Source organism: Lepisosteus oculatus, unplaced genomic scaffold (assembly GCF_040954835.1).
Source record: "Lepisosteus oculatus isolate fLepOcu1 unplaced genomic scaffold, fLepOcu1.hap2 HAP2_SCAFFOLD_45, whole genome shotgun sequence".
Classification (NCBI taxonomy): domain Eukaryota; kingdom Metazoa; phylum Chordata; class Actinopteri; order Semionotiformes; family Lepisosteidae; genus Lepisosteus; species Lepisosteus oculatus.
In genome coordinates this window covers 744,851-767,924 of record NW_027167988.1, presented here as the reverse complement: position 1 = coordinate 767,924, position 23,074 = coordinate 744,851, and the positions used below count along the sequence as shown (strand labels likewise).

Sequence of the window (23,074 nt, the reverse complement as noted above, 5' to 3'; positions counted from 1 at the left end):
TTAACGGGCACTTTTCATGTCCAAGGAGCTCAATGCCCTTGACACCTCCCCAAGGCGACAGAGCTGTGCATTCTTTGGCGACACCATTTTTTCTTTTGTTTAATTTCTATACTTATTGATAGAATAAAAACGATATGTCATGTACTGTAAGGGAAATGTCTCTTTTCATGGGGAAAGCTAGCACCAGCAAATGTTGTGTTTAGAAGAAGTGATTTAACATGACACGTGACCTAATTTACCGGAGCAAAAGCTCACCCAGCAAGCCCTGCTTTACTTCTACAGGAGAGAAGTACTGTAGAGTCTGCAAGATGTTCAGCTGGGTAGCTACGTCAGCATGCCTCGGCTGCAAAGGAACAAGTAATAGGTTTATTGCATGCTGAAAAGAGAAGAACGGAAACACAGCGTTTCGACTGTGAGGTCTTCTCACACCTGAAGAAGCCTCACACCTGTAAAAGGCTCCATGGTTTTCTTTCTTCTCTTTTCAACATGGAATACACCTATTGTCTGCAAGATGTGACAATTTCATGGTGTTTTGGAAGAAAACCTTTTTTCTTTGAATTCAAAATCAATCGGAATTTCAGCACGACACATCAACACTTTTTCTGTTTTAAGGAGATGATATTTTAAACCTGATAAAAATAGTAGGAAACACAAGTTTCTTGCTGTGAAAATTTAGATGGGGAAGTGTACTACTAGTAGCAGTGTAGAGCTCTCTGTGGTGGAGTGCAAGTGCGTGTTCTATGGGCCAGTGGCGTAATGGATAACGCGTCTGACTTCGGATCAGAAGATTGTAGGTTCGAGTCATGCCTGGCTCGTGAGGCTTTTAAACCTCTCAGGTTCCTCGGTAACAGGTTGCCGTCATGTATATGAACTATAGAAAAGCATTTGCCACAACCTGTAAATTAGCACGCAAGTGTGGGCTGGTGAACACAGAACTGTATGGAGATCATCTCCAGCTCCGAGCTCAATTGCAATGAAAAAACATGCAGAACAGAACTGGAGAGCAGCTGAATTTGTGCTCAGTAGGGTGGGGAGGACTCAGCATTGCTATTGTTCTAATTGGCATGAACTGCAGGGGATCTGAGTCAGAACATGTCAGTTAGTTCGATCATTGCGTCAATATGTAGGCCACGTTAATACAGAATTATTACTTTGTCTGTCTCGTCTTTGTATATAGCTGAATGTCCCTGACAATTTCATGTTAGTTTTTAAGAACGACATTGGTGCTAATATATACATATATAGCATATAAGGAACACGTAAAAGTTGAGTCCATGCTGAAAAGATAAGAAAACCGCCACAACGTTTCATCTTGGAATAAATCTTTACTTGTTGTTTTGCAGCCTACCCATTCTGACCTAACTCCTCCCTTGAAATTCCCTAACAGATAAGGGTACGTAACGGCTCATGCGATGCTCAGTTGCAATTTGTCCCAAAACAAACAAGAACAGCAGCTGAGGGTTTGAGTTTGAACATGCACTGTATTAAAGCAGCTTTTATTTCCATTGATAAATGCTAGATATTCCTACAGAGATTCTCCAGGTGAGTAAGCGATTCCTGTTTCTGTTTCTATTTCTGTTTCATATATATATACAGTATATATATATATGTTACATGTGTCTCTGCAATAGTATAAATGTGTTATACACTATCAGGGGCTGCTTTTTTGTGCACCTCATCTACAACAAGGGTTTTTTTTTCATTTATGTTTGTGGACCTTCACCATTTGAGGAAGTGAGTTAGATAAGAAAGTTACAGGTATGGTGAGCAATGACTGACAAAGGCACGTACTGCGTATTCCTTACAGAAGTGTAAGCAATTTGTTCTAAAAAACACCGGCTAAAGTCCAACATCGTTAGCAATCTTATTACTTAAAAAGAATTAACATCAATAAACTGTAAGGTGCTGGTACATGCGAGTAGATTTGATCTTCTATTAAACAAAAATGCAATTACAGCTCTAAAAAGGTCAACCTAGACTTCTGTAACAGATCTGTTCAGGTCATCGCTGTTTCTCTGACCTTGTGAGTCTTTGGAATTTTAAAAGTGTATTTTGCTTGCCTTTCGTGTGGTCTGTGTACAAGTCACTGTGGCGTATGCGGTCCTACACAGCCTTGCTATAGACGTGACGAGCCTCCGCTATGTTGCAATGGAGAACAGGTTCAGTACGGAGCTGCCGAGAAAATTCAGCTGGAAAGCTCGTTGCAGAAAAGCATCGTTATCTGTGTCCAGCGGCAAAGCGTCCTTCGTGGGTGCCGAAGAATCGATTTCACAGGCTGCGGGTCCAGGCGATTTAGAGTGCTAAAGGTCCCAGCGAAAACGAAACGGCGCTAGTCCTTTTACACGCACGCACGCAACCAAATGCAAAGGACGCCGTAGTCGGCAGGATTTGAACCTGCGCGGGGAGACCCCAACGGATTTCAAGTCCGTCACCTTAACCACTCGGCCACGACTACAGCGAGCGCCGTGGCCGCTGCCTTCTTGCTACAATCGAACAGGGAGTGCGAGGCGGCCGCGGCAGCGGAGGCAACTTTTTTCAAGTTCGCTCTCCGTTTAAGAAACCTTTTACGCCATACGTGCAAGCACACACACACACGGCGTTAAGTCAGAGGACTTAAGGGTGGCTTCAAGTTGGAATGATAAAGTCTCCCTGTTCGGACATGAAAACAGAACGTTCTTAGACAGAAAGCAATCAACAACGGAGACATGTGGACGACGATTTTAGTCACTGCACTTTGAATAGCATTTTTACTCCAGTTACAGGAGATGCACCAATGGCCCTTGACCTACGCTCTTACCAATGCCTTGAACATTCAAACAAAACAGCCCTCAAGTCCTGCGGTTTAATATAACGCTGTTACGTGTCGAGGCAGTATTTGACTCTGTCCTACCGTTGAGACACGGGGCGTATATGGAAACGAACACATGCTACGGATCGTCTCTAATCGGTCCCTACAGCTGGAAGGCTCCTTGAAGCGTGCACCCCCATCATTCATCTTTCCGCATCTGTGAAAGGTAGACTCTTGAGCAATGTTTGAGCCAGCTCTAAGGCAACTAGTGCTATTGGACAGACGCCTCTGGAAGATCCTAAGAGTCTCTTAACACCACTTCCAGCAGCAAGCTTAATTGTTCGCTGGAGGTCTCCCACCCAGGTACTGACCAGGCAAAGAATCACCAGTACATTGAATGAGGAAGTTAATCCTGAAATCCAATTACATATCTCAAGGTAAGACAAATCCATAAGAACATGTCTTAGTATTACTTCGTTTACATTAGTATGGCACTGAGTTGGAGCTCCTCTTTAAGCTGTGGTTTAGTTTTGCATTCATGTGTTTCTAGAGCAGTTATTTATGGGGGTGGGTGGGTCTTTCACAGAGGCTCAGGACAAATCCCCCGCCTGAAAGTCTAATGTGTGCGTTCAGACAGTCACAGGTCAAGAGCCAGGCAGGAGGACAATGGACAGAAGAGCCAACGAACTAAAAATAAAAGAACAGATATGAAAAAGCCACCATCTTTTTCTTTTTGACATTTTCCGACTTTCATGCAAGCCAGGACAAAGTTGCTCGTAGCTACTTGTGGATTCAAATACTCTATCGAGTGCTTTGATGAGTTTTTGCAATTTGATTGTCGTCCTGTCAGCCTGTTTCTGTTTTTTTTTTTTCAATCTAGTGATGGAAAGTAAGAGGGAAATGATGGAGCAATCAATAACCGCTCCGGAAAAATGGCAGAAAGAAATGGTCCGTCACTAAGGACATTTGTGAAGCAGAGGAGTGACATCACCACAAAGGCGACACATTCTGCTGATGGTTTTGGTGAATAATGATTGAGGCGCGTTAAAAGAAAGGTAGCTGTGTCAGCATGCGTAGGCTGCAAAGGATCAAGCAAAGGTTTACTCCATGCTGAAAAGAGAAGAAAAGAAGCACAACGTTTCAACTGTGGAGCCTTCTGCGCCATCTTCTTTAGCGGTGATGATGTTTACATTGGAAAAACGGAGACATGCATCCCTGGGTGGGCTTGAACCACCAACCTTTCGGTTAACAGCCGAACGCGCTAACCGATTGCGCCACAGAGACTGACGGCCGCTTGTGCTCCCTACATTTGCAGGTTTATGGTCAAAGAAAACAATCACTTGCGCTTCTTGCAGCCGGCAATCTTTTTCCACTGACAACCAAGAAATGGATTTCATCTTTCACAAGCTGTATGGATTTCTTCAAAAACAAGTTATTCCAGAAAGGAAATGAATTCTTGCATTAAACTGAACCAAGCTGTACATGTTTGTCTGAAATGATACATTCGGCACAACAAGACACGGAGAGAGGCACCGCTGGTATTCAGACCCAGGATCGCCTGCTTACTAGGCGGGAAAAGGCGAAGTGCTGCTTCTCCTTTCCTGGTGCTATAAATACGCTAAATCACTTGGCCCTGCTGCCATGGAAATGAGTTCTTCAGATAACCACACATCTTGCGTTCACGCCTCTTGTGCTCTACTTATGCCTTTGAAAACCTAATGAATAAAGCTGAAAGAACCGACACGATATGTAGGTGCTCTTAAAGCACGCAGTAAAGAACTGTTAACAGCAAGGGTTTCAGTGGGTTAACTGAGGAGAAGGCGTGATCGCTAATTGTTGACTTTTTATTTGGTGTTAGAAACACTCTTACTGTGCATGACGTGCAACAAATGTAGCCACAGAAATTGCATCACGCTTTCATGTATGCTATTGCAGACACCAACGTTGCCTAGATAGAAAACCGAAATAGCCGTGGGTTTGCTTGCTGGTCTGAAGGATCTCTCTTCGAATCGCTATCATTTGTCAATGGAAGTAAAAGGCGCTGCACAGAGAGGACCACTGTCGTGAGGCCGGTTAGCTCAGTTGGTTAGAGCATCGTGCTAATAACGCCAAAGTTGCGGGTTCGAGCCCCTTACTGGCCAGGTCCTTTTCTCCTCTCTTACCAAAGCTGTTAGGTTCCTTTCCGTGGTGAGATGGGTTGTCATGCAACGCTGCCACATAGTGCCGACAGACAATTAAATGACAAAAATGAAGAGAGTTAAAGCAGCTGGAGAGGCTATCTTACAACTTTTGAGCTGACACAGTTTTGGAACTGCACTGTACCTATATGGTACGCTGCACTGTACCATATAGGCAGCCAAGAGTCTCCAAAACAAAACAGAATTGACAGTCATATAATGTCCATTAACCCCGGTTTTAAACGCAGCATCATGTCTGCCATCATAAGAATATGAGTCCAATATTTTAGAATATAGTCAGAATGACTTCTAACCTTACCTGTGGTGTCTTTAATCCCTATTGCTCAATGCATGGTGTACGTACTGCATACATGTGTCTTGAGAATGAGGAATGGGCCCCTGAGACAGTCATTTGCCTGTTTCACAAATGATCGTATTTTACTAGAGATTCTGTTTGGGATTCAGATGTGCATTTGGACAGCAATCCCTTTCAAGAAATGATACGTTCTGGATGAGGACAAAGGTGCTGGAACACTGTATTTAGGATGTGTTTGCAGTGATTGTGTGTCTCCTGCTTCAACGCAGTGATATATAGATGTGCTCCTGTAATTTATTGGTACAAGCCCAGGGCAGTAAGCAGTCTGAGGATTTATTTCCAGACGGCATAGAACAGTGAAGCAGTGAAGTAGTGCAACACACTGGATCATTATATTATTAGAATCTATTCTACTTAAATTATTACATTATACACAACTTGAGTTCATTTTAAAAATTAAAAGGTAATGAAAGGAATGCATTTTCATGAGAAAGATAATACCGATATGCATGTGATAATCTTCCTTATATCATGTCGTGCATCATTTGGACACTTTGTGGGCTTGAAATACAAAGAAAATCATGTTCTATGGTACAAGACAAATACAAAACTTAAGCTTTTATTTTAATTAGATTTGTTTATTAAGCATAAGCAATCATTTATTACATTAATATATGTGAAAATGACATTTTAGCACCATAATATTACATACAGGTCTCTAGCTTCAACAGTGATATATATATATATGCTCAGTGATTTATTGGTACATGCCCAGGGCAATAATCAGAATTAGTATTTATTTCCATACGGGCTACAGGTAGTGTTGTGAAATACTTCAACACACTGGATCACAGATTTAGACCCCCTGCACTCTTACTCCTTAAAAACCAAAGAAATGAAGATATGTAGCAATCACATTGTAACAGGGGTGACAGTGACTTAATGCTTATACTAGTGGACTTCTGGTACCTTTAGGGTACGGTGTTCCCTGAAGGGCTCTCAAACCCCGCATTTCAGATGCCTAGCTGTATCGCTGATGTGTTGCACCTCAGAATCACTTTTAAACCTTACCTCTGGTATCTTTAATCCCTATTGCTCAACGCATGGTGAAAGTATTGCATAAATGTGTCTGAAAATGAGCAATGGGCACCTGAGAGACTCATTTGCCTGTTTCACAAATGATCATATTTGACTAGAGATTCTGTTTGGGATTCAGTTGTGCACTCTGACAGCAATCTCTTTCAAAAAATGATTTTACCTTATCGCGGCTTTGCCCTTCTTGCCTCTTTGGACAATATCTCCATCTTGTGGTCGTTGTTGGTAATGTCTAGACAATATCTCCATCTTGTGGTCGTTGTTGTAAATGTTTTCTTATGCCCTTTTTTTATTTCAATTCTCTATTAGTTGATTCTAGAATCTCTACAATAGAGTTGAAAACATCAGTTTTATAGCAGACAATATGACATTATTTATAGTCCAATTAGAAATTTATTACCCTGTTTTTAACATTATAACAAATTAAAATTGATTAAAACTAAGTTTGGAACACCAGGGAACATAAAAAATGATTTTTAGGAAAACCATGAGGTTCTCTGTGTCCGATGCCTGCAAGGGGAGAAAGCTAGAATCCTTTGATTTTTCAAAATTTGAAAATAAACATTATATAACAACAGCTTTCATTCCTAGGAGTGAAAAACAACCATTTTTGAAGACATATTAGTTTCTAAACATTTTTGCAATTTACGTTGCATTGTCCAATGTGATGTTGTAATACAGTTTAGAATACAGTAAGTCTAAACTGTATCAGCTTTATTTATGGGTTGCAATTTAGAAAAAGTCAAAAACCGCACTCAAAATGCAATTTAGAGCTTTCTGGCAAGAGGAGACACCCAAATTATAATGTAACATGCCACTGTTTGTGCATGAACAAAGTTATACTGCAATTTTCCTTAGATACGCAATTAAAAAAAATAATTTTTTTGAATCCCCGGCCGAACACATTCCATAAGAATCAGCGCTTTTATACAGTATATCGCCTTTAAACACATATATTTAAACACGCGTTTACGATTTAAATCAAAACGCGATTCAAATCAATATAAATGTTTATTTTGTAACGCATAGGTGACTATTCATTGTTATTAAAAAAACGTAAATTCGATCATGTTGTGATATTTAGAAATATAAATTTGTTTTGATGCGAGTGAGGTTTTATTTAATCTCTGACCAAGGGAAATGTTTCATTTTTTCAAAGAAATGTTTGTTAAAAATTAAAGTCATAGTTCCATGAGATTCAACCACAAACCATGTGACATAGGAGTCAGGAACCTAACCCACAGCACCACCAGCGCAGACACATGCTGAGGGCTGAAAAAGCACTACAGAAACATTATCGACTATAAAATAATGTAATTAGGCACAGAAGAAGTTTACAGCACAGTACAATAATAAATGCTGACCATGACTTTAGAAGCATAAATTACCTTACACTCAATTTAAACACAAGCTGTCTTTAGCCCTCTAAGCTGGTTCATACAGAAATGTAGAGAACCAGGCTCAGAACACACAGCTTCATTAGCGAATACATATGCAGAACAACTAGAGAAGATGTTTTACAGAGGATGGATTTTTAGAAACATCCCATCAATGACATCACTGAAGTCAACTCCTAGGTAACTGTCGTGTGGATAGTTTCACAAGAATCAGACAAAGGTTTAAGCATCGCTTATTTTAGATAAAACTGCAAAAAAACAACAACAACCCATAATGTACTTCTTTGCGGCTCTGTTTGCCCAAATCATATATTCACAACGTGAATTAGAAAATAATATTACGTAACCAAAAACCGCAATATGGAAACAGAACCTGTGTAATTGTTGACAGATGATGTACTCGTACCATTTTTACAAGACGAACTACAACATTTAAAAAATGACTTGTATGTACTTGATATCTCTAATCAATCCACTGCACTGCATTAAAACAAAACGAAAACTAAAACGCCCTGGGCATACCGTTTCGCGCTTCTTATCAGTTGCTCAAAAGCAATTTGACCGTATGAAATGCATAATATAAACCTAGAAACATATACGTGAGGAGTATTTACGTAGTATCGGTGTCAAGACATACCTCTCAAATACTGTAAATCAAGTTAAAAATATCTCAAGACCGATTCTGGTCATAATGAAACCATGTTTCGTGTATGTTTTCTTTAAAGTACCGAGACCAGCCATATACTGTATGTTTATGTTCCAAAATTAATATCGTTTATGGCCTTCACACGCGTTGCAGCATGCTCCTATTCTTTTTATGCTCAGGCACTAAGATTTCCCTTCAGTGGTAAAATTCCATATAAATATTCAATACTTAAACGGGCACAGTTAAGACATTAAATATACATATACATATACATATACAAACTGTATACAGTACAGTTTGCATACGGTAATATGTTTATGTTCCTAAATCAACCTCTTTTATGAGCATGTGAAAGGCATGGTGAATCGATTCTCAAAAATTACTGTACTTTGCATGATTGGAAAAAAATGCGTGATTGCGAAATGCTGTGGTGTTACTTTTACAAAGACGGTCAATGAAAAAAATAATGTGGACCAGGGCAATACTTTGAGTTTACAGCTTGTCCAAGGTCATTTATTATTAATACTATTAGTAATATCTTCATTAAAGACTTTGATGGCTACAGCTCAAACATGAGAAGTTGAGCTTTATTAGCTCCACCTTGCGGAAATTCCGGATACTATTATTTTGCTAGCGGTATTTACCGATAACTCGCGGTATATACCGGTAACTTGTGGTAGACTGCGTACAGCGTACGCCTGCGCATTTTGAATGGCTGCATCTGTAGCAATCATATTGTAGTAGACACTCATTTGCCTGTTTCACAAATGATCATATTTTACTAGAGATTCTGTTTGGGATACGGATGTGCATTCTGACAGCAATCTCTTACAAAAAATGATTTTACCTTATCGCGGCTTTGCCCTTCTTGCCTCTTTGGACAATATCTCCATCTTGTGGTCGTTGTTGGTAATGTCTAGACAATATCTCCATCTTGTGGTCGTTGTTGGTAATGTCTTCTTATAGATAGATACTTTATTGATCCCGTGAGGGAAATTGCAGTGCAACAGCAGCTTAACACACACAACACAGCCACAGTGTAACAAATTATATAATAATAGTACAATACTGTATATATACTGTATATATATATGAAACAGAAATAGAAACAGAAACAGGAATCGCTTACTACCTGGAGAATCTCTGTAGGAATATCTAGCATTTATCAATGGAAATAAAAGCTGCTTTAATACAGTGCATGTTCAAACTCAAACCCTCAGCTGCTGTTCTTGTTTGTTTTGGGACAAATTGCAACTGAGCATCGCATGAGCCGTTACGTACCCTTATCTGTTAGGGAATTTCAAGGGAGGAGTTAGGTCAGAATGGGTAGGCTGCAAAACAACAAGTAAAGATTTATTCCAAGATGAAACGTTGTGGCGGTTTTCTTATCTTTTCAGCATGGACTAAACTTTTACGTGTTCCTTATATGCTATATATGTATATATTAGCACCAATGTCGTTCTTAAAAACTAACATGAAATTGTCAGGGACATTCAGCTATATACAAAGACGAGACAGACAAAGTAATAATTCTATATTAACGTGGCCTACATATTGACGCAATGATCGAACTAAGTGACGTGTTCTGATTCAGATCCCCTGCAGTTCATGCCAATTAGAACAATAGCAATGCTGATTCCTACCCACCCTACTGAGCACAAATTCAGCTGCTCTCCAGTTCTGTTCTGCATGTTTTTTCATTGCAATTGAGCTCGGAGCTGGAGATGATCTCCATACAGTTCTGTGTTAACTAGCCCGCACTTGTGTGCTAATTTACGGGTTGTGGCAGATGCTTTTCTATAGTTCATATACATGACGGCAACCTGTTACCGAGGAACCTGAGAGGTTTAAAAGCCTCACGAGCCAGGCAGGACTCGAACCTACAATCTTCTGATCCGAAGTCAGACGCGTTATCCATTACGCCACTGGCCCATAGAACATGCGCTTGCACTCCACCACAGAGAGCTCTACACTGCTACTAGTAGTACACTTCCCCATCTAAATTTTCACAGCAAGAAACTTGTGTTTCCTACTATTTTTATCAGGTTTAAAATATCATCTCCTTAAAACAGAAAAAGTGTTGGTGTGTCGTGCTGAAATTCTGATTGATTTTGAATTCAAAGAAAAAAGGTTTTCTTCCAAAACACCGTGAAATTGTCACATCTTGAAGACAATAGGTGTATTCAATGTTGAAAAGAGAAGAAAGAAAACCATGGAGCCTTTTACAGGTGTGAGGCTTCTTCAGGTGTGAGAAGATCTCACGGCCGAAATGCTGTGTTTCCGTTCTTCTCTTTTCAGCATGCAATAAACCAATTACTTGTTCCTTTGCAGCCGAGGCATGCTGACGTAGCTACCCAGCTGAACATCTTGCAGACTCTACAGTACTTCTCTCCTGTAGAAGTAAAGCAGGGCTTGCTGGGTGAGCTTTTGCTCCGGTAAATTAGGTCACGTGTCATGTTAAATCACTTCTTCTAAACACAACATTTGCTGGTGCTAGCTTTCCCCATGAAAAGAGACATTTCCCTTACAGTACATGACATATCGTTTTTATTCTATCAATAAGTATAGAAATAAAACAAAAGAAAAAATGTTGTCGCCAAAGAATGCACAGCTCTGTCGCCTTGGGGAGGTGTCAAGGGCATTGAGCTCCTTGGACATGAGAAGTGCCAGATAAATGCCATTTCTCATCATTTCTCTTGGCGTCAGTTCTGCTATTAAATGGGACGGAGGCAACGGGCTCAGAGAGCAGGTTAAGTGCACACCGAACGCAGATGTGTCCAAGTGTCTGTAAAAGCGCGGTGCTCTGCTGGCGCTGTTCCCTAGTGGCTTAAAGTGCCTGCCTAGTAAGCAGGCGATCCTGGGTCTGAATACCAGCGGTGCCTCTCTCCGTGTCTTGTTGTGCCGCATGTCTCATTTCAGACAAACATGTACAGCTTGGTTCAGTTTAATGCAAGAATTCATTTCCTTTCTGGAATAACTTGTTTTTGAAGAAATCCATACAGCTTGTGAAAGATGAAATCCATTTCTTGGTTGTCAGTGGAAAAAGATTGCCGGCTGCAAGAAGCACAAGTGATTGTTTTCTTTGACCATAAACCTGCAAATGTAGGGCGCACAAAAGACTGTCAGACTCTGTGGTGCTGAAAAGTTGGTGGTTCAAGCCCCTCCAGTATGCGTGTCTCAGTTTTTCCAATGTAAACATCATCACCATCGCTAAAGAAGATGGCGCAGAAGGCTCCACAGCCGAAACGTTGTGCTTCTTTTCTTCTCTTTTCAGCATGGAGTAAACCTTTGCTTTATCCTTTGCAGCCTAAGCATGCTGACGCAGCTACCTTTCTCTTAACGCGCCTCAATCATTATTCACCAAAACGATCAGCAGAATAAGTCGCCTTTGTGGTGATGTCACTCCTCTGCTTCACAAATGTCCTTAGTGACGGGCCATTTCTTTCTGCCATTTTTCCGGAGCGGTTATTGATTGCTCCATCATTTCCCTCTAACTTTCCATCACTAGGTTGAAAAAAAAAACAGAAACAGGCTGACAGGACGACAATCAAATTGCAAAAACTCATCAAAGCACTCGATAGAGTATTTGAATCCACAAGTAGCTACGAGCAACTTTGTCCTGGCTTGCATGAAAGTCGGAAAATGTCAAAAAGAAAAAGATGGTGGCTTTTTCATATTCGTTCTTTTATTTTTAGTTCGTTGCTTCTTCTGTCCATTGTCCTCCTGCCTGGCTCTTGACCTGTTTGTACGCACACAGTAGACTTTCATGCAGGGGATTTGTCCTGAGCCTCTGTGAAAGACCCACCCACCCCCATAAATAACTGCTCTAGAAACACATGAATGCAAAACTAAACCACAGCTTAAAGAGGAGCTTGTCATGACCGCCAGGCAGTTAAGACCAACTCTTAAGCAATCTAAACAGCACCAGCAGCGGGTGATTATTAACAAACGCCGCCGCACGAGTTAACCCACCTGCACACACTCCACCGTGCGGTACGCAGTGCTATTTTTACCATCTTTACCTGCTTCCCACTGGTATTGAGTCTACTCCTTGAGAGCTCTTCCTGGCGTTTTTTCCATTACCTCGTTTATTCTGGATATTGGACTCCCCTTCTGCCTTTTCGACTTTGGACCTCGCCTCTCACCTCGGACTGTTTGCCACCAGTGTTCTCCCTGGATAACGACTTACCTTACGCCTCTTGACCACGAAACAAAGCAAAGCAGAGCAAAACAAAATGAACAAACGAAAACCCTCACGTCCCGCACTTGCATATAACGCCGTTACTTGCCCAAGCGGTATTATACGTCATCCTAGAACTGCACCCCGGGGCGTACGGTATATGGGAACGAGCACACGCCACGAATCGTCTCGAATCACTCCCTACAGCTGTAAGGCGCTTTGAAGCGTGCACCCCCAACATTCTTCTTTGCGCATCTGTGAAAGGTAAACTCTTGAGCAAACTCTGAACCAGCTCTAAGGAAACTAATCCGATTAGACGTTACTTTGACTCATCTTTTAAGGGACCCTTGTTAATTGGAGAAATCAATGATTTCGAATGAATTCTGTATGCGTTAAAAGACAGCTATACACAGAAAACATGCAGGACACTTCTCATGATGTTTCCCGAGCCGAAACACAGTGCGTTTTTCCAAGCCATCTGACAAAGCCCGCCCACTGAAAACTGCAGCAAATCGTGTAAAGACGTTCAACTTTGTAACTACTGCACGCACAGGAAGCAGAATAAATTCCTCTTTTCAAACTGTCAAAGGTTTGCTTTGCGAACACTGCAGGACATCGCACAATCTCTTTTGAACGGGGACAAACGATTTCTTATGGGGCACAGTAAGTACAGACGTTTAAAAAGCTCAACTCATGCCGACGATGCAGCATGAAGAAGCGCAACCTAACGTTTGCATTCCTAGCAAATTCCTTTATTTTTTGATAAATAAAGACAGTCTTGTTTAACAAACAACACACACAACATTTTACATTGTCAATTCAATTCAAATCAATGTATTTCTATATAGCGCCTTTCACAACAAGGTTGTCCCAAGGCACTTAACAATGCAAGTTTTTAAGAGCCTTGTGTCTAATATGCCGCCTAGGTTACGTGCTGTCTTTTTGAGGCAAATGTTTAAATCCTCTGAGTTAAGTGCTGAAGTTATAGTAGTCCTATCAGTATTGTTGCCTCCGATCAACTGATCCTCATTTTTCTCAGAGTTGAGTAACAAAAAGTTTTCACACATCCAAGTATTTCCTTCCTTAATGCATTTAACTAAACTGATAATAGAAGAGTTGTCGTTTGGTGTAAACAAAATGTTTATTTGAGTGTCATCAGCATATGAATGAAAGTTCATATTATTTTTTCATATTATCCTACCTAGCAGCAGCATGTAGAGAGAGAGAGCAATATTGGTCCCAGCACTGATCTTCTGGTACCCCAAATTGAACTCGTGACATTGATGAAGCAGTACAATTATTAGATATTTGAACATAATGAAAACGATGAGTAAAATGTGAAGTAAACCACTGAAGGACGGTTCCAGATAAGCCAACCTCAAACTCAAGCCTGTGTAACAAAACAGAGAGGTCAACCGTGTCAAAGTCAGCTCTAAGATCTAGAAGCACAAGCACTGTTGCATTCCCCGCATCAGTAGCTAAGAGAATATCATTTATGACTCTTGTTAATGCAGTTTCAGAAACCAGACTGAAATTTCTCAAGTATATTATTTGAATCCAGATACGATTGACGTTGGGCAACAACTATTCTCCCAAGACTTTTAGATTGAAATGGGACCTTTGAGACAGGCCTGTAGTTGTTAAGAACTTGTGGATCCAAATTTGACTTCTTAAGGAGCGGTCTAACAACCGCTACCTTAAATTGATCAGGTACAATGCCTGACGCAAGCGATGCATTCATCATACTAATTATAGGTCCTGCCAGTCCCTCGAGGGAATCTTTGACTAGCTGAGTGGGGATGGGATCTAGCGAACAGGTGGTTGACTTTGTCTTACGTCTGTGTTCATGAGTCCACCATAAGAAGAAATCTGAACAGGAGTGGTGATCATGCGAGGTCACCATGGAGGAAACCACTGCTCTCCCCCCCAAAAAAACCACCACTGCCCCTCTCAAGTTTGCTAAAGACCACATGGATGTTCCACAGCAACTCCTGGAACAATGTTCTGTGGACAGACGTGACAAAAGTTGAACTTGTTGGTAAATGTGCACAGCGTTATGTTTGGAGATAACAAAACACTGCATACCAACTCCAAAACCTCATCCCACCTGGGAAGCATAGCGGAGGCTGTACGGCTTGCAATCATCGAGGGACCGATGAATTCCAAGATGTATCAGGAAAATCTACAGCAGAATGTCAGGGTGTCTGCCTGTGATCTAAAACTCGAAAGACGCTGGGTCATGCAGCATGACAAAAACAAAGGAGTACATCAACAACAGAGTGGCTGAAACAGAAGAAATTCCGTATTTTGGGATGGCCAAGTAAGAGTCCTGACCCCAATCCCATTGAAGTGCTGTGGCGTGATCTGAAGCAGGCCGTTCAGCGCAAGACATCCCAAAAATATACATGAACTGAAATAGTTTTGCATAGAGGAATAGGCCAAAATACCTCCTAACCGCTGCTCAGGTCTGACCAACCGCTACAGAAAGTGGGGGTTGAGGTTTTTGTCATAAAGGAGGTTCCACTAGCTCCTTAATATAAGGGTTCACATACTTTTTCCATCAATGACCTTGATTGTTTAAACCATTTGGTCAATAAAGAAACAGCAATGTCAAATGTTGGGCGTGTGTTGTTTGTTAAATCAGACTCTCTTTATTAATTATTATGACTTAGATAAAGATAAGATCACATGTTAGGAGCCATTCATGCAGAAATCCACATCATTCCGAAGGGCTGTTTACAAAAGTTTTTCTCCCAACTGTATGTGAGAGAAAAGCAGAGACGCTCACTGAGTAAGGTGGGGTTGCAGCTTTGCAAATCACAAGGACATTTGTACGCTCAAAATGGGACAGGAGCACCCCAGATGGGACTCAAACCCACAATCCCTGGCTTAGGAGGCCAGTGCCTTATCCATTAGGCCACTGGGACACACTGGGTTGGGTCGATCACGCTGATGAGAGCCAGTTTTTTTTTCCTTTGCTTTTTCAAAGGGATCCCCAAAATTAGGAAAGTTAGGCAGCAGAAGGTTTACTGTGACCTGAGACGGACCAGCATCCAATCACGGTGGTACACACACACACGCTCTCACTCATCTGAGCTACACGGCTACCAAGATGATCTCAGGTGCGCCGAGCTGGTACGGAACATATTGAACTGATCGACGGCGAATTGTCTCTCAGACAGGCTTTTCACTTCTGAGCTCCCTGACTGACAGTAATCAGCTAGGTAGTGAAACAGTCAGCTGCTTCTAAGCCTTAAACAGCTGCATCTCGGCGCTTCCACAGAGAGATGATTTGAAAGCCAAACATCGCCCATTGGGAACACCTTACTATCACTAGTTTAAGAGACTCTTAAGGTCTTGCAGAGGTGCCTGTCTAATAGCATGCGCTTTGCAAGCTATAGGTGTTTAGGCTGAGGCAGAATGCCTGTTAACAAAATGTTTTTCTAAAGGGGCCTCGCACTCTTTTCCAAGCAATGGTCACCATCCCAACCGAGTGTCACAATGTAGTCATGTCCTAGGACATCACCTGTTAGTCTCCATTTGTCTGCCACCAACACTTTAGGTTACGGGGTCACAACCGCACCCCGGAGACCAGAGGAGCCGTTGGCGTTCTGGCGGCGCAGATTGGGCTGAAGGTGGGGCGCTTGAATCTCGCTGTTGGAGGCCGTCTGAAACTGACCCAAGCCTTTCCCTTGAATTAAATGTAAATAAGAAATGAACCCCAGATGCTCATGGAATCAATCACGTGTTTCCTTTGAGCCGTTTCAGAGACTGCTCCAGAGTTTACCTTGCACAGATGCGCAAAGATTAATGATGGGGGTGCACGCTTCCAAGCGTCTTACAACTGTAGGGACTGATTAGAGACAATTCGTAGCTTGTGCTCATTTCCCTCTGTAACGCTTACGGCCGACAGGCACTGTGTAAGAGCCGGCGTACAAGAGCGGGTGACGTCACCGCCCTTCCCTGTGATAGCAGGACCACAGCTACCGGGCTGTGGAGAGATCTCTCTTTAGCTCACGGGGCTAGGTCGCTGCAGAGAGACGCGGAAGTCCCGGGTTTGAGCCTCCAGTCGGGATGGGGCCGACCAGATGCGGCAAGGGCGCCCGCCTGAGCCCCCGTTGCGTTACATCTCTATTCCCCGTGTTGCAGTGGTAAGATGACGTAAATTCCTGCTTCGACACGTAACGGGATTATAATCAAGTGCAGGAGCTGAGGGCTTTAGTTTTGTTTCGTTTTCCATGGCGTTCGTAAGCGCGCAAATCAAAGGCAATTCCTGCGTCTAACACGAATGTAAATGCTTTTGAAAGTGCAGTGTGGTGCAGCTTGTAAAATCCTTGTCCACATTTTTGGTTTGTTGATGTTTTTTCTGTCTGCCAAAGTTGCATTTTGACATCCGGACTGGGGGACTTTATCATTTGAACGTGAAGCCAGCCTTAAACCCTCTGAGGCGTGTCTGTCTGCCGGCACAAATCTTGTGAAAGGTATTTTTTTTAACGGAGAGCAACTTTAAAAAGGTTTCCGCAGCCACCTCGCAGTCCGTGTTAGATTATAGGAGGAATGCGGCGGTGGCGGGCTCGCTTTTGTCGTGGTCGAGTGGTTAAGGCGATGGGCTCGAAATGCGTTGGGGCTTCCCCGCGTAGGTTCGAAACCTGCCGACTCCGGCGTCTGCCGCACGTCGCCTTGTGCCTGCGCGGCAGAAGTGAAGTGCTGCTTCTCCTTTCCTGGTACTATAACAACGCGAAATCACTTGGACCCGCCGCCATGGGAAGCAATTCTTCAGATAACCACACATTTTGCGTTCGCACCTCTGGTGCTCTACTTATGCCTTTGAAAACCTAATGAATAAAGCTGAAAGAACCGACACGATATGTAGGTGCTGGTAAAGCACGCAGTAAAGAACTGTTAACAGCAAGGGTTTCAGTGGGTTAACTGAGGAGAAGGCGTGATCGCTAATTGTTGACTTTTTATTTGGTGTTAGAAACACTCTTACTGTGCATGACGTGCAACAAATGTAGCCACAGAAATTGCATCACGCTTTCATGTATGCTATTGCAGACACCAACGTTGCCTAGATAGAAAACCGAAAAAGCCGTGGGTTTGCTTGCTGGTCTGAAGGATCTCTCTTCGAATCTCTATCATTTGTCAATGGAAGTAAAAGGCGCTGCAATCTCATACGTTCAGAATCAAACCCGCAGCTGTTGTTCGACTTTTTTTTCTTGACTAATTACAACTGAGTGTCGCATGAGCAGTTACATAAACTTGTCTGGTATATTTGAACACAAATGCCGTTCTTCAATTAAAACTAACAGTACATTGTCAGGGACATTCAGTTCTATACAAACAAGAGACAGACAAGAGAATATTTCTACCGTTCATGTGGACTACGTGTTGACTTACTGATCGGAATAATTGAAAAGTTCGGGCTCATAGCCGATGCAGTGCGTGCTAATTAGAACAGCAACGCTAAGCTCTCAGCACCGTACTGAGCCCAGGTGTTTTTCTAAAGCTGTCAGGTGCAGTTCATTTACATGAAGGAAATATCTTACTGGGTACGATTACAATGCAGTAAGTAGCACAGACTACTTAGGGAGTAGCCCGATGTGTTTAAAAACAACCCGAGCCAGGCAGGAGTCGAACCTGCAATCTCCTGATCCGTAGTCAGACGCGTTATCCATTGCGCCACTGGCCCTGCTGTGACACTACAGGACTGTAACCCAGTGAGATGAGCACTGCACCTAGTAAAATATTACCCCCGGTCCATTCTTTTCCAAAAGTGAGAAACACCTGTTTTCTACATTTTGTCTGTTTTAAAACCATATCTCTTTAAACCAAACCAAGAGTTTGTCTTTTGCACTGATATTCTGATTCATTTCGATTTCAAAGAAAAAAAAACATTATCTTCCAAAACATCATAAAATTGTCCATTCTTCCAGACTCTACTTCTCTCTTGTAGTAGTACAGCAGACCTTTCCAGGTGAGCAGATCACAGAGTCCGAAATATGCTTCCTCCATCAAGCAAAGTACCTGAACATGACTCTGTCTTCATAAAAGCGCCCCTGTAATAAAGAAATTAAATCCGAAATCAAGAGGGCAGTTGCCTACTGAAGTTCAAGAAGTCATCAATTTTAACCTAGCAACACATTAAAGGCTGCATCTATACAAGTACGATTCTAGAAATGCTCACCAGATTACGTTTTAAGAAGGAACTGCGACTCAGGTTCCGCCGAGATCTTAACTTGGATGGCAGGATTCAGAGTCCGGAGTGCGGACTGATGGCGCACGGAGGGTCCACATACTGTGGATCCCTCAGTTTTCTTCCGCGTGTTTAAACCGCCAGCGTGTGACTCCCCTGTCCCCGTGACCTCATTGCTCTGCTCTCGCCTCTGTGCAGCTGAGCCCGACTCATGGTAAAGTGGAAAAAAATATGCCCTCATTGTGGGATTTACTCTGGATCGAGGATAGATGTCACCTTTTTATCGTTGAACAGGATGTATGTGATGTGGCGACTAGGTTCAATTTTGTATCCTTTTAAAAGATTAAGGACTGGGGTGAGCGTGATTTACCACCCTTTCAGCTAAGAACCCGACATGAGCACCGTTTAAGCTGCATAGACTCGGTCGTTTAACTCTTCTCCATTAGCAGGGTTAAGGTTAAAGAAAAAAAACATTGCTGACTTCTTTTTTTTTGCCAGCCGCTAGCGCTGATTAGCAATGTTTGTATTTCATGTTTTGCAAGTTCCATCCATTTTAAGAAAAACAAGTCGCGTTAAAGACAGGAAATGAATACTTGCATTTAATTAAGTCTAGCCGTAGGCGGTTGTCTGTAAGGACCAGTTCTGTTCGAGAAAACAGAACAAAGAAGGCACCACTGGGATTCGGACTCAGGATCTCCTGTTTAAGAGACAAGCGCTTTAACCAACTAAGCCACGGCGCCCCGGTAGTGTTGTCCTTTTGCAGCCACTTGGACACACCACTCAGACACATCTGCATTCGGTGTGTGCTCCGCCTGCTCGTTGAGCAAGTTGCCACCTTTACATACAATAGCAACATCGACACCAAGAGAAAGGATGACAAATGGCTTTTATCTGGAACTTTTCATGTCCAAGGAGCTCAATGTGCTTTCTGTGTACAACAGGGCCACTGAACTCCACACTGGCCACTGAACCACAGCAGTGGCTTGCTGGCTTGACATCTCGCAAGGAAAATGTTGAAATCGCATGTGGAACAGGAAAATGACCCTCGAGTACGAGGGAAAAAAAAGAAAAAGATCATCTGGAGCGCGCCAACCCATGTCTGGACAGCCCAGTTTCATCGACGAGGTGGCCGAGTGGTTAAGGCGATGGACTGCTAATCCATTGTGCTCTGCATGCATGGGTTCGAATCCCATCCTCGTCGCTCTCTACGTTTGACGTTGGCTCTCCTTTTGTTTGCTCCAGTACTAGAGCCTTACATTTTCTAGCGGTGGCTGAACATGGTATAGTAGGCTAACGTTGGTATCGAGCAGTGGTAGTAACAGTATTTACGTGCCGCTGCTGCCAAGTGGCTCTGGGTTGAGACCGCGTTTTCACTTACTTGCAGCACAAACGGAGAAAGCGATTTTTGACAGTCTCTCGAGAGACTGCGCTAGGTGTTTAGGGATAGACTTTGTCAGTTCCCCCTGGGATGATGGCCTCTCAAATAGTTTGTGATTCCTCTAGACGTTTATACAGTAGAAGCCTGCTTCGTGGCTTAAATCCAAGCTAAGGAAACGAGTTAGAGGTCTGATGCAGAACTGCGAATTCAATGAACAGGAACACTACAGTACATTGCACTGTATGTGTGAGGAAAGCTGCCCCCTTCTGTTCCTTGTCGACCGAACAGAGGACTGTAAAAGATACCGCCAAGAAACTTTAGGATGCTGGTTGGAATCCAGCTCCAAAGAAGCCCCTTTGGGTGTTATGTAATCAAAAAGTTAGAACAGAGAATCTCCCTTTGATCAAAAGCGCAACAGAACTGTTTTCCGTGGAGCAGGTTTCAGACCCGTAGACCTGTTTTATTTGTAGGGCAGGGCGCATTCCCAAACGCGAATCTTCTGTTTTAGAAATGCTTTGGGCGGCGTGAAGTGAAAATAAGAAGTGGGCTCCAGATGCACATGGAAACAATCAAGTGTTTCATCCGAGCTGTTTCAAAGACTGCTCAACAGCTTTCCTTTTACAGAGGCCCAACGATTAATGATGGGGGTGCACCCTTCAATGTGCCTTACGACTCTAGGGAGTGATTGAGACGATTCGTAGCGTGTGTTCATTTCCCTCTATTCCCCATGTTGCAGTGGTAAGATGACGTAAATTCCTGCTTCGACACGTAACGGCATTATAATCAAGTACAGGAGCTGAGGGCTTTTGTTTTGTTTCGTTTTCTATGGCGTTCGTAAGCGCGCAAAACAAAGACAATTCCTGCGTCTAACACGAATGTAAATGCTTTTGAAAGTGCAGTGTGGTGCAGCTTGTAAAATCCTTGTCCACATTTGTGGTTTGTTGATGTTTTTTCTGTCTGCCAAAGTTGCATTTTGACATCCGGACGGGGAGACTTTATCATTTGAACGTGAAGCCAGCCTTAAACCCTCTGAGGCGTGTCTGTCTGCCGGCATGTATCTTGTGAAAGGTATTTTTTTTTTAACGGAGAGCGACTTTAATAAAGTTTCCGCAGCCACCTCGCACTCCGTGTTAGATTATAGGAGGAATGCGGCGGCGGCGAGCTCGCTGTAGTCGTGGCCGAGTAGTTAAGGCGATGGATTTGAAATCCATTGGGGACTCCCCACTCAGATTCGAATCCTGCCGACTACGGTGTCTGCCGCACATCACCTTGTGCCTGTGCAGCAAAGGCGAAGTGCCGCTTCTCCTTTCCTGGTACTATAAAAATGCTACATCGCTTGGTCCTGCTTCCATGGAAAGCAGTTCTTCAGGTAATTCTACTCTCTTACCAAAGCTGTTAGGTTCCTTTCCGTGGTGAGATGGGTTGTCATGCAACGCTGCCACATAGTGCCGACAGACAAGTGTGTTGCGAGAGAAGAGAAAAGTGTTTGAAGATTTAAGAGTGTCTTAGGTGGAGCCAAAATCAAGTGTCACAAATGCAAGTGGGAAGATTTCCAATGTTTAATATGGTCAAAATAAGCGGAAGTTACCAGCTGGTCCGGCACAGTCTGCCATGCTTTTGTCATATACTGTAAAGTGGTGTGGAACTGGGTGTCGAACTGGAGCCTCACCATTTGCATAAGTGAGGCTCCAGTTATACATCGAGTGTCACATTAAATGACAAAAATGAAGAGAGTTAAAGCACCTGGAGAGGTTTTCTTACAACTTTTGAGCTGACACAGTTTTGGAAAATGTTTCCTTCACGCTGCACTGAACAACATAGGCAGCCAAGAGTCTCCAAAACAAAACAGAATGGACAGATAGGAGAAAATTCCCACTCGTCCTGAAGTTCCCAAAATCCAGCACTGAGCGTAAACAAAGTGTCTAAGTAGCGTGGGAATGCTAACCCTAACCCTAGCTGGAGTTTGAGCAATCCGGCACTGAGCGTAAGAAGATGAGTCAAAGTAACGTCTAATCGGATTAGTTTCCTTAGAGCTGGTTCAGAGTTTGCTCAAGAGTTTACCTTTCACAGATGCGCAAAGAAGAATGTTGGGGGTGCACGCTTCAAGGCGCCTTACAGCTGTAGGGAGTGATTCGAGACGATTCGTGGCGTGTGCTCGTTCCCATATACCGTACGACCCGGGGTGCAGTGCTAGGATGACGTACAATACCGCTTGGGCACGTAACGGCGTTATATGCAAGTGCAGGACGTGAGGGTTTTCGTTTGTTCGTTTTGTTTTGCTCTGCTTTGCTTTGTTTTGCTTTCCATCGCGTTGGTAAGAGCGTAAATAAAAAGGCGATTCCTGTGTCTACCACTAATGTAAGAGCTATTTCAAGTGCGACGTGGTGCGGCTTTTCAAATGCTTGTGGGCATTTCTCTGTTGTTGATTCTTTTTTTGTGTGTAACAAAGTGGCATTTTCATGTCCGGACGGGGAGACTTTATCATTCCGACATGAAGCCACCCTTAAGTCCTCTGAGGCGTGTCTGTCTGCAAGGCTTGTATTTTGGAAATGTTTTTTTGAAACGGAGAACGACTTTGAAATAGGCTTCCGCCGGCGCCTCGCGATCCAGGTAAGATTGTAGCAAGAACGCAGCGGCGGTGGGGCTTGCTGTAGTCGTGGCTGAGTGGTTAAGGCGTTGGACTAGAAATCCATTGGGGTCTCCCCGCACAGGTTCCAATCCTGCCGACTACGTTGTCCGCCTTCAGTCGGTGTGTTTCGGCACAAGCAAAGAAGCGCGCCTCTTTGCTGTTCCTGGTGGTTTTAAAACGCCCAATCGCTTGTACCCGCTGCCTTGGAAATAAGTTCTTCAGCGTCCGCAAATGGCATTTTGCAGCTGGAAGCAGATGTCGACGCGTTTTGCACA

General features: G+C 43.0%; 7 non-coding genes across 7 annotated transcripts; 2 read left to right on the top strand and 5 right to left on the bottom strand.

Annotated features, from left to right (window-relative positions):
• Window positions 1-742: 742 nt before the first annotated feature.
• On the top strand, window positions 743-815 carry trnar-ucg (transfer RNA arginine (anticodon UCG)). Its single transcript has one exon. It is a non-coding gene; the product is annotated as a tRNA-Arg (tRNA).
• A 1,558-nt stretch (window positions 816-2,373) lies between these two features.
• trnas-uga (transfer RNA serine (anticodon UGA)) lies at window positions 2,374-2,455 on the bottom strand. The gene has a single exon. It is a non-coding gene; the product is annotated as a tRNA-Ser (tRNA).
• A 1,543-nt stretch (window positions 2,456-3,998) lies between these two features.
• On the bottom strand, window positions 3,999-4,072 carry trnan-guu (transfer RNA asparagine (anticodon GUU)). Its single transcript has one exon. It is a non-coding gene; the product is annotated as a tRNA-Asn (tRNA).
• A 6,206-nt stretch (window positions 4,073-10,278) lies between these two features.
• Window positions 10,279-10,351, bottom strand: trnar-ucg (transfer RNA arginine (anticodon UCG)). The gene has a single exon. It is a non-coding gene; the product is annotated as a tRNA-Arg (tRNA).
• Window positions 10,352-15,453: 5,102 nt separating this feature from the next.
• trnar-ccu (transfer RNA arginine (anticodon CCU)) lies at window positions 15,454-15,526 on the bottom strand. The gene has a single exon. It is a non-coding gene; the product is annotated as a tRNA-Arg (tRNA).
• A 2,689-nt stretch (window positions 15,527-18,215) lies between these two features.
• On the bottom strand, window positions 18,216-18,288 carry trnar-acg (transfer RNA arginine (anticodon ACG)). Its single transcript has one exon. It is a non-coding gene; the product is annotated as a tRNA-Arg (tRNA).
• Window positions 18,289-19,911: 1,623 nt separating this feature from the next.
• On the top strand, window positions 19,912-19,993 carry trnas-gcu (transfer RNA serine (anticodon GCU)). Its single transcript has one exon. It is a non-coding gene; the product is annotated as a tRNA-Ser (tRNA).
• Window positions 19,994-23,074: the final 3,081 nt, after the last annotated feature.